The following is a 6,636-nucleotide window of genomic DNA, read 5'->3' on the forward strand; positions in this document are numbered from 1 at the left end:
CCAAAACGGCCAAAAATGCAAAACCAAATATCATGGAATCAAAGCCACGGTTGACGGAAAATTCCCTCTTTTCGTTGTAAATCCCGGATTTACGAAATCCTTTGGTTCGGCGGATTTACGGGATTTGGCCGAAAAAGCGCGCGAAAGGGAGAAAGTTACCTTCACAGCAAGCGAGCTCCCGTTGTTGCTTCAGATCAAAAAAAAGCAAGTGAGCTCCCATTGAACCTAGACCCCAATAAGTTATTATTGTTGGATAACTTAATTAATATAATTTAAAAAAATATTTAAATAATTAATTAAATTATTAGTTAAATACTTAGTTATTTCAAAATAATTAATCGAATTAAATATGATTTTGAATGAAAATAATAAATCTCTTAGTCATCTTAAATCTTTAATTCAATTCTTATAATTAAAAAATATTTTAATAATTAATTAAATTATTAGTTAAATACTTAGTTATTTCAAAATAATTAATCGAATTAAATATGATTTTGAATGAAAATAATAAATCTCTTAGTCATCTTAAATCTTTAATTCAATTCTTAAGCAATTACACGTGATTTATTAAGATTTATAATGAATGTTACTAGGAAGCTTTCAGGATTTAATACCCCTAGAATTTTATGAATCCAGATTTAGAGGATTTATGAAATCCAACTTAAATTAAATCATTAGTGCATCCAAACAGCCCCTAAATCTCATTTATTGTATGTTTTGCCTTAAATCACGAATTTAGTACCTCCGATAGTTAGACATATTTATGGGATATAATCGAAGAAGCGCGCGAAAGGGGAGAAACATTGTTATCTTCGTAGCAAGCACCCTTCATGACTTTCAATCCTACAGGAAGAACGCTTTAGCGACTCTTTCAAAACTCAACTTGATACACGTGAAGCATGTGGCGACGAGGAAAAGCAAACCCTAGACAAGTCTAAGGCTCTAGCAAGAGACAAAAAAGACCACATAGCATAAATTAGATCTAATTAGGATAATTGTTTTAAGGTTTTAATAGAAACCCAAAAACTGTATTCTGATTTGTATTGATACTGGAAAACATTTTACTTTATTCGTATTCTGTTAAATCTTTTAATCACATCCATTTATTAGCTCCTAACATTATGCTAATCTCTTCCAATTATTTGAATTTGACCATTTATTATTTCCTTTCTCTAAAATTTCACTCATGCAAACAAACGGCCGGCCAATGAACTCAATATAGAGTTTGATGTAGGGTAGAAATTCTTGAGAATAAATTTGAGTCATTTTCTTCAACAGTTGAGGTATTTATTTTTATGCATGAATATTAATACCTATATATAATTAACAGATTAGATCTTGAATAGCTACTCAACTGGATCCTTCCCTATTCCATATCCTAAAAATAGAATACAAAATCACAATGAGCTAAAATAGCTTAGTAGGCCACAAATATTGATCTAAATTTCTAAATATTCCTTTAATTAAACATTCACTAAGTATTAAAGTAGAACTAAGCAAAAAAAATAGATGTTTTCATAAAAACTTTTGGCAAAATACACAAGCACTTCACATATCATTCCCAACAAAGTTCAATAACTTTGACCTTATGCTTCCCAGTAGATAGGGTTCAATAACTTTGAGCAAACATATAAATACGGGTGTCAATTCGGGTCAACAGGTCGAACTCGGAATTGATCCGGCACTATTCGGATCAACCTGAACCCGACCCTTTTTTAAAAATGAGTCAGGTTTTCGGGCCCGAACCCGACCCGATTCGTGTCCGGGTCAACCCGACCCAACATGAATGACCCAGGGTTGACCCAAAATTACTAGTTCGAGTCAAAAATCAGGTCAAAATGAGTCAATCTCGGATTTTCGGTTCAAATACGAGTTTTCGTGTCAATTTCGGGTTGTTGGGTCAACCCGAACCCGACCAATTTTTAAAACGGGTTGATTTGTTGAACACGAACCAGACCCATTTCGGGTCCGGGTTGACCCTAACCTGGATTTTTTCAGATCTAGTTTGGATCGTGTTTCAGGTCGTGTCAAAAATTGACACCCCTACATATAAAGTTCAAATAAATCTGAGTAATGAACAGAGTTCAACAATTCTAAGTAACATACAAAGTTCAACAACTCTTACTAACAGACATACTTCAACAATTCTAATTAACATATAGAGTTCAACAACTCTTAAGCAGAATGTGCTTATATTACCATAATAGAACTTTCTCTATCCCTTTCAAATATCTATAGAATCACTTATTTCAATCAATTAGGAATGTATTTCAATGCATGACAGTGATTAATGTGTAAATAAAGACATTTCATAATTTTTCAAAATATCATAACGATAGGCAACAAAAAATTACTAAGCAAAAATACATATTTTAAAAAAATAACCAAATTACCGGATATCATGCATAGCATTTTATTAAGATTTTAATTGTACTACAATATTATTATATAGAGCTCAAATTATTTTTTATTCAATGAAAACCACATATATTTTAAAACTCTTAGTGTAAAATTCTCAGAAAAAATATTTAAATATTTTGAATCTCATTCTATATAACATACCAAAATTTATGTGGTGAAAATTTTAATAGTGCAAAGTTATCCACTTTTTTTGGTAACATGAATGTAAATTTAATTGGAAAATTGGAAAAACTTATTATTTTTGAAAACTTAGATAGGCAGTGTGACCAACCTCAATCCGGACAACTTCCTAAATTGGGCTGACAATAAATGATGACCTGAAGGGTTCAAAACCCATCTTTCTCTATCTAAAAACAAATGTTTCTCTCATTTATTTGGCTTCTCAAAGAAAAAAATGGAACAAAATAATAGATTTGGATATTTTTTAAGTACAAAAAATGGCCCAACACCTAGGTGCTCCAAGTGCTGGTGCTCCAATGCTACAAAGAGCACAACATCAGGCACTAAAAACACAACAATGCAATGCTTTAGGGGAAAAGTTTTCATATTTCACAAACATACTGTTGACCTCAATTTTAGCTCGAGTGCCCTCGAGGGCCTTTGATTGATTTAATCAAGCCCCGTCGAATCCAATTCAAACTTGAATTAACTCGAGTTGAGTCAAATTAGACTCGACGAAGTTTGATTAAATGTGTTTACTGCCCATTAGCCCCTTTGAGCTCAGTTTGATCCAAATTGGCATCGATTTGGGTTTGATTCTACCGAACTAATTTAATTAGACTAAATCAAATTTGAATCGGCTCGATTCAAATCAAATCGAGTTATTCGAATCCTAATTTGACCCAAATCAACTTCATTATTTTAAAAGAAGGTCCTAATTTTATTTCCTAGGTAGTTTTTCCGCTCTTGGCAACAGCATGGGCATGATTTGAGGGATTATGGCGATGATAGAGGGATTCCTTTTTGATATTTTGGCATGATTTTAACCTAGTCATGGCTCTCCGTCCCGGTCTGGTTCTCGAAGCCCCTCCCTCACAGAGCTCCTCTAGCGCGACCAGCAAAATCCCTTCCTCTTCTTCCCATTCAGAGATCTCTCGATATTTTGATAAGGGTTGCACTCTCTCGGGTCTGCTCTCCCCCATCTCTATCTCTCTCACAAGCTAGAGACCGAAGGCCCTCTCCCATTTCCTCTCAGTTCGCAAGGTACCTGACACGAACTCCCCTCTCCCTCTCGGTCTCTACCTTCTCCATCCGACCCCAGGCCTGCGATCGTCTCTATCCTCCGAGATAGGTGCGCTCGTATACCCCTCTGCACTCCGCAGCTGAGCGGTGTCCTTTCGGAGGTCCACAGGTTTCTAGCGACCACGGTGGGACTCGTTTCTCTCCATCTTTGGATCCTATATTATTCTTTCTTGTGTGCATTCTATGATTGGTACTCCTTAGATTAGGTCTGTCATAATCTTAGTTAGGATCTGTTTCTTAGTTAGATTCCCCGCTTAGCTAGGGTTTCCCTTAGCTATAGTCCCTTTCCTTCTAGCCTTCTAGGCTATTCTGTACCTTATCAAATTATTTTCTTATTATCAGGTTTCTATGTTCGCTCGACTCTCTCACCTTCATATCGCCGAGCATACCCTAACATTTTCTTACCTTTCATAGGTACTTAATACCTAAGGGGGGATTAGTTGTTGATAGTAGCTTAGACGAGGAAGGAGACTTCTAACGTCAGAGTACTAGCAAGTGATCTATTCCTCATCAGATATGTGGAATGAGAGTCGAGGATTCCCGTCGAAAATCTTCTGACACTCTTTCCACTAGTGCCGATTGTTCGCTATAGACTAGCGAACCTCCCTGTCTTCTATAAACATCCCTATGTGTTTGTACCCCCCGTTCGATCCAGTTTCACTTGGCACCCCAAGTATGGTCTGGGATATCAAAACCAATAATTTAAATCCACTTTCTTGAGGTGATACTGGATCCATGCCTACCTAGATTAATCAGGTGTGGTGATGTTGATCCAATGTTTACATATGAATTTCTTTCATTTATCAGTCATGATACTATAGTTGTTCTACCCAGTTTCACTTGGCACTCCCAAGTGTGATCTGGGATATCAAAACCAATAATTTAAATCCACTTTCTTGAGATGATACTGGATCCATGCCCACCTAGATTAATCAGGTGTGGTGATATTGATCCAATGTCCATATATGAATTTCTTTAATTTATCAGTCATGATATGATAGTTGTTCTACCCAATTTCACTTGGCACTCCCAAGTATGATTTGGGATATCAAAACCAATAATTTAAATCCACTTTATTGAGGTGATACTGGATCCATGCCCACCTAGATTAATCAGGTGTGGTGATGTTGATCCAATGTCCATATATGAATTTCTTTCATTTATCAGTCATGATGCGATGGATGTTCTTAACCAGTTTCGCTTGTCGCTCCAATCGTGATCTGGATTACCAAAACCAATAATTCAAACCTTTTTTGAGAGGTGATATTGGGTCCATCCCCACCTGCGTTAGTCAGATATGATGATGTCGATCCGATGTCCTTATTTAAATTCCCTTCTTCTATCGGTCATGATACGATAGTTGTTCGATCCAGTTTCACTTGGCACCCCAAGTATGGTCTGGGATATCAAAACCAATAATTTAAATCCATTTTCTATAAGTGATACTGGGTCCATGCCCACTTGCGATAGTCAGGTGTGGTGATGTTGATCCAATGTCCCTATATAAATTCATTTATATTATCTATCGTGATACGATAAATATTCTTACCCAGTTTCACTTGGCACTCCCAATTGTGGTCTGGGTTATTAAAACAAATAAATCAAATACATTTTCTCTAGGTGATACTGGGTCCATCTCCACCTAGGCTACTCAGATGTGGTGATGTTGATCCAATGTCCCTATTTAAATTTTTTTCTTCTATCAGTTATGATTCGATAGTTACTCTTTCCCAGTTTCACTTGCCACCCCAAGTGTGGTATGTGATATCAAAACCAACAATTCAAATCTCTTTTTGAGATGTGATACTGGGTCGACCCACATTAGTGTAGAGTGGTAATGTTGATCCATTATCTATATACAATTTTTGTTCTTATATCAATTTTATTATGATTGTGTTCCCCAGTTTCATCCATGTGGCGAATGTGGCATGTTTTATCAAAGCCAATCATATCTCCCCTCTTGATAAAGATGTATAAGGAATTCCGACAGCTTTTAGATACTCGTGGCCACGACGATTTGTTATTTACCCGCATTAACTAAGAGCCAACTTGGGAAGTATTAGACAACTTTTTCCTTGGAATTCTTCAAATTATCTTTACTTTTCTCCCTCACATCCCTAAACAAATCTGTGTCAGGTCGATGTCAAGGTGACTTTCACCTTCTACCCTGCTGCACCGAACTGGTCAGGCATGTAGATTGGTTACTTACTTGGTGGGGTGCCCGATAGAGCTCCTGGGAGGCATACCCCACCACCCTTACTCTTTATTCGCTTGGTTAAAATGATCAAGTGGATATTGAGCCCTTCCTCATCTGCTGCGCCAAACTGGTTAGGCAGATATTGAAGCTTAACTGGTTGAGAGAGCCCGATAGAGTCCCTTGGAGACATTCTTCACCGCCCTTAACTTTTCTGATGTCCTGTTATGATCAGGCAGGGGTCAGACCCTGACTCTTTATTTTCTCGGTTGAAATGATCGAGTGGGTATTGAGCCCTTCCTCATCTGCTGCGCCAAATTGGTTAGGCAGGTGTTGAAGCTTACCTGGTTGAGAGAGCCCGATAGAGTTCCTGGGAGGCATTCCTCACCGCCCTTTTTTTTTTACTCTGGATGTCCTGTTAAAGACTAGGCAGGCTTCCAATTTTGTGGCTTATTCACTTTTGCTGAGGTCAGGCATAAGTGTTGAGTCACCCCAATTCAATATTTTTAAAGGATTAGGAGGAGACGGGATCCTTTCACCTTTTACCCCGTTGTCCCCATACGGTCAGACTGGAAGTTTGTTTTACTTACCCGATTGAGAGAGCCCGACAGAGTCCCTAGGAGACATTCCTCACCACCCCTTTATCTGGATGTCTTGTTAAAGGCAGGCTTCCAATTTCGGGGCTTATTTACTTTTGCTGAGGTCAGGCATAAGTGTTAAGTCACCCTAATCCACTATTCTGAAATAATCAGGAGGAGACGAGATCATTTCACCTTCTA

General features: G+C 37.4%; 1 protein-coding gene across 1 annotated transcript in view; it reads right to left on the minus strand.

The window, feature by feature from the left end:
- LOC110105761 (protein BUD31 homolog 2) overlaps window positions 1-196 on the minus strand; it is a 17,245-nt gene extending 17,049 nt beyond the window's left edge. Inside the window, exon 1 of the mRNA XM_020835394.2 lies at window positions 160-196. The gene's annotated coding sequence lies outside the window, so the exon portion shown is untranslated. The remainder of the gene's footprint in view (window positions 1-159) is intronic.
- Between the last annotated feature and the right edge of the window lie 6,440 nt (window positions 197-6,636).

Source organism: Dendrobium catenatum, unplaced genomic scaffold (assembly GCF_001605985.2).
Source record: "Dendrobium catenatum unplaced genomic scaffold, ASM160598v2 fragScaff_scaffold_334, whole genome shotgun sequence".
NCBI lineage: Eukaryota > Viridiplantae > Streptophyta > Magnoliopsida > Asparagales > Orchidaceae > Dendrobium > Dendrobium catenatum.